The following is a 5,155-nucleotide window of genomic DNA, read 5'->3' on the forward strand; positions in this document are numbered from 1 at the left end:
CTTCCGTAGTGATACTGCCTCGGAAACCCAAGGAGGGGTCGCTATGAGTCGGGGCCGACTCGACGGCACATAACAACAACAACAACAACAAACCTCTGTCAAAAATTCCCTAGTACCCATTCAAACAACAATCAAAAGAAAGACTGGTTTCCGTCATACGTTATTTTCTTTCTAAAGGTTTAATTTTCCCTCGTACCAGCCCTTGTAATACTTCTGTACTTCCAGTTAAAACAACCAATAATAAGGGCTGGAAATTTGTTCAAAATTTGTGTGCAATCAATCATATCATTATTGCTAGATTCCCAGTAGTCCCTCCAGAAATAAAACAAAACAAAACATGAAAACTCATTACTGTCAAGTTGAGTAGATTCTGATTGATAGCTACCCTATTGAACAGAGTAGAATTGTCCCATAGCGTTTCAAAGGCTGTAAATCTTTACAGAAGCAGACTGCTTCATCTTTCTCCCACAGAGTGGCTGATGGGTCCAAACTACCAACCTTTTGGTTAGCAATCAAATGATTAACCACTTTGCAATCAGAGCCTTCAGTAATCCCCAGTCTTCAGTTATCACTTTCCAATATCCCTTGATTTACAGTTGTTGATCTTTGTAGCAACTTTCTCACCACTACTGTGCATTCTGAAAGTCAATATTTGTTTTTCCCTTGGGGGAAAAATAATAAACAATTTACCTGGACTATAATGCCTCAGATTTACAAAATCCCCCACTTATTTTTCTTAGCTTCTGCATGCAGATTTACAGCCTTTATGGTTTACAAAAAAATCCACATTGCTGCCATACATCGATGACTTGCTAGCTTGTTGAACCTCCCAGCAAGCCTTCCTGGATGACAGTGTAGTTTTACTAAAACATCTAGTTGCTGATTGTCATAAAATTTCTAAAGAAAATTTATAATTACCTTAGACTTTTGTTAAATATTTTGGCCACTTAATTTCTGCAGAGGATAACTCTATTGACCCTAAATAGAAAGAAGGTGTTAGCTTTCTATACCCCAAACAAAGAAACAGCTATGGGAGTGTCTAGGATTTTGTGGCTGTTGGTGAACTGGATTCCTAATTTTTATTTGTTGGCTTAACCATTAAACAAATATTTAAAAGCCTCTGAGCTGATTCATTCTGAATTGCACCAGAAGATCAAAAGGCCACAGTTCAATTAAAAAGGACTTTAATGAACAAGCTTGCTGTAGGTTTTCCTAATTATTACCTAGATTTTTCTTTATTTGTACATGACTTATCTGGAAATGCTTTAGTGTACAAACTCAAAAATATGGAGCATGACAAAAACCTATAGGTTATCATAGCCTACTGCTTGCCCCTGTAGCCAGGAATACCTTCTCTATCTTATGGCTAGGGTTGCTACTGCCAAACTAGTGAAAACCAAAGCATATGTGGTGCTAGGAAACTTCTTAGAAGTCTATGTGTCCTATGCTGGGTCTTCCTTAATTAACTCTGCCTTGACACAGCATCTTTCTGCCAGCTGGCTCACTTCCTATGAAGTTTTCCTACTGGCTGAAACTTACATTAGACTACATTCCATGGACAGTTTAAATCCAGCTAGTCTTCTGTCTGCAATTAACGAGAACACCTATACTACATATGATTGTTTAGACTTGAGTGAGCATGTTTAACACTTTAGAAAGATTTAAAAGAGATCCCTTTAACTAATACTGATTTAGGTTTGTTAGCAAATGATTTATATTTAAATCCTAATCCTTCTAGTCCTTACTATAAAGTTGGATATGCTGATTGACTTCTGCTGAAGTCCATGAAAGTCAGGCTTTCCTTGAAGCTAATTCAGCCCAACAAGCCAAATTAATTGCTCTCATTAGAGCTGGTAGAATTGCTTCAGGGAAATCTGTTAATATTTGTACAGATAGTAGATTTTTTGGGGGGAATTGTACATGATTTCAACTTGTTATAGAAGCAAAGAGCATTTTTAACCTATTTTAGAAATGCCATTAAAAAATGGAACTTGAACAGTGGACCTTCAAGATGATCTATTACCCCCCACTGCAATATCTGTGATAAAAATGCAACCTCTTCAAAAAAAAAGAAAAAAAAAAAGAAAAAGGATGAAATTAGAGGAAATAATCTTGTTCATATGGCAGCCAACAAGCTGCTTCTCGAGTTATTTCTGCATTTATGATAAATAAAGAAACTCCCCAAATTCCTCTAGTGATAATTCCAACTTTAATGAATTAACTTTAGAAAAGCATTTTAAAACACCAGCAATTAGCTCAAACATGTGAAATTAAGGCATGGAGAAAGGCAGGCTGTTATTAAGATCCTGCCACTAAATTATTGATTGGGTTTAATAAGAAAATTGTCTTACCCAATTTCCTGAATTTTCTTTCCTATGATCGGGGTCTTACATGAAGGTTCCCACATGGGACAAGTTAGAACTATTGACACCTTAAAAAATATTGGTGGGGACAATTTGTGAGGCTGCCAAACATGATGCCACTAAAGTCCTATTTACCCTCACTACTCTCCTAGAAAATACATTAAAGTCCTACATGGAAAATATCCTTCACTTTCAGGACTTATATTTGAATATCAGCTACATTTTATTCAGCTTCCACCCTCAAATGTTTATAAATATATATTAGTAATGATTTGTAGATTTTCACATTGGGCAGAATAGAAGCTTTGCCCTGACGTTGTACTACTGAAGCCTTTGTGGAAAAGAAACTTTCTGAAAGCATCATGCCCACATGAGCTACACCAAAAACTCTTTGTAGTGACCAGGAAACTCATTTCACTGGTCAAGTCATCCAAGGACTCTATCAAGGTTTTTCCATTTATCAAAGGCTGCACTGTCCCTATCATCCTCAGTCTTCTGGTCTAATAGAGAGAACTAATGGAATAATAAAGACCCAAATAGCAAAGCTTGGTGAAACTATACATTTATCCTGGACTAATGTACACCCTTTAGTTCTTTTAAATCTGAGGTTCATACCATTTGGATCTCACAAACTAACCCTCTAGGAAATAATTACTAGTAGACCTATGGTGCATCCTTACATTACTTGCACTGAACATTGTTCAGCCTGAATTACTGAAGTGTTGACAGGCTTTAATCCAATATTCTATATAATATCTTTCACAGGTTAGAAAAGCATTTGATGAAAGGAAACTAGACTTCTAAAATCTGCCTAACATCACCTCAGGAGAATAAGTATTTTTGACATCAACTAAAAGATTCATTAGATATTCCTTGTAAGTGACTACACTTAGTCCTTCTCACTAATCCACGTGCAGCCAAATTGTTGTTGTTAGAGGCCAATAACTCAGAGCAACCTATTTACACTGGAATGAAACACTTCCTAGTCCTGTACCACCCTCACATTCATGCCATGCTTGAGTCCAGCCATTGTGTCACTCCATCTCATTAAGGATCTTCCCTTTGTTCACTGACCCTTTACTTTACCAAGTATGCTATTCCCTTCGCCAAAGACTAATACCTTTTTTTTTTTTTTTTCCAAATTGAGATTTGGATGAAAATTTACAGATCAAATTCACTTTTCATATAGCATTACACATACACTTTGTCTCCTGATATGGACTACAATTTACCACAATGCATCAGCTCCCCTCCAACTTCCTCCCGATAGTTACCTCTTTCCTGTGTCCATCCCTCCATGCACTCCTGCCCCCTGAGCTGTCTCCCAGTGCATACACAGCCCCTCTTTCTCCCATGATTGTTCTCTCCAAGGAGTGTATCCACTTCAGGTAAATGTTCAACTCATAGCCCTGTCTTTTGTTTGACTGGAAGTCACAGGTGTAGGTTCAATTCCAGGCCTGAAGGGCAGCCAGGGGCCATAGTCTCAGTGGTTCCACCAAGCTCTCTCAGACCAGCAAAACTACCCCCCCCTTTTTTTTTTCTCTAAATGATTTTTAGTTTTGTTCCTCATTGTTCTCCCTCTCTATCCAGGATCTCCTACATACATCCCCCTCCAAGTGGTTGACAGTGGTAGCTGGGCAACAACTAGTTCTTCTGGTCTCATAATCGTATAGGGTGCAGATCGCATGGTGTACCAGTCACTAGAACTAATTGTTTCCATGAATTTTTACTTTTTTCATTCTTCTTTGCTCTGAATGAGGAGAGACCCATCGCTGCATCTAGATGGCTGCTTGCAATCTTTTAAGATCCCAGTCTCTACTCGCCAATGTAGGAGGTATAACAATGTTTTGTGTAGTATGTTATGTTAATTGAGCTCGATGTCCCCTGTGACTGTGGTCCTAAGCTCAGAGGTTCATCTACTCAGTCCCCCCAGGTAGCTGGCTGTGACCAAGCAGTAACTATGACCTTGGCCCTGTCAGCTCTACTATACAACTGGGAATTCTGATCATACAAATAAACTTATAGGACCACTGTCTGCCAACATTCTTAAGAACATTCCCTGCTTCATAGATATACCTTCTAGTTCACCCTATCCACCCATCTATTCACCCGTATACCCATGTTTGCCTTCACTGACAATGAAGTACTGTATGTGCAAAAGGGTTTATCTTTGTTGTCTATACCTCCCATGTACCTCACTATTTCTTTCTCTTCCTCAATACCACCATGTTGATCATTCACATTTGGCACATTACCTTTCTCTTCACCTAAATCAATACTTATCTCTAATTATCTAACAGTGTTCCCTCACCTCCCCTCCCTCCCCTGGTAACCAACAAAGAAAATTTCCTTCCATAGATAAACCTTTTCTTGACTTTTACAATAACAGACTAATACAATATTTGTCCCTTTTTGATTGACTTATTTCACTCAGCATTTTGGGTTATGCTTGATAGCCTATTTTTGACATATATTAGGGCCCCTAAATTTGCCCCTAGTTTTTCCTTGAGGAACTCTATAGTTTTAAGCTTCACATTTAAGTCTTTGATCCATATGGAGTTCATTTTTGTGTATGGTGTGAGGTACAGATCTCATTGATTTTTCTGCAAATGGATATCCAGTTTTGCCAGCACCATTTATTAAAAAAACATTCTCTTCCCCATTGAATGGATTTATGCCCTTTGTCAAATATTGACCATAGGTCGATGGATCTATTTCTGGGTTCTCAATTCTATTCCATTGGTCTATGTATCTGTCATTAAACCAATACCAGGCAGTTTTGACTACTGTGG

Source organism: Orycteropus afer, unplaced genomic scaffold, assembly GCF_000298275.1.
Source record: "Orycteropus afer afer isolate SDZICR_OR568_19922 unplaced genomic scaffold, OryAfe1.0 scaffold00642, whole genome shotgun sequence".
Taxonomy (NCBI): domain Eukaryota; kingdom Metazoa; phylum Chordata; class Mammalia; order Tubulidentata; family Orycteropodidae; genus Orycteropus; species Orycteropus afer.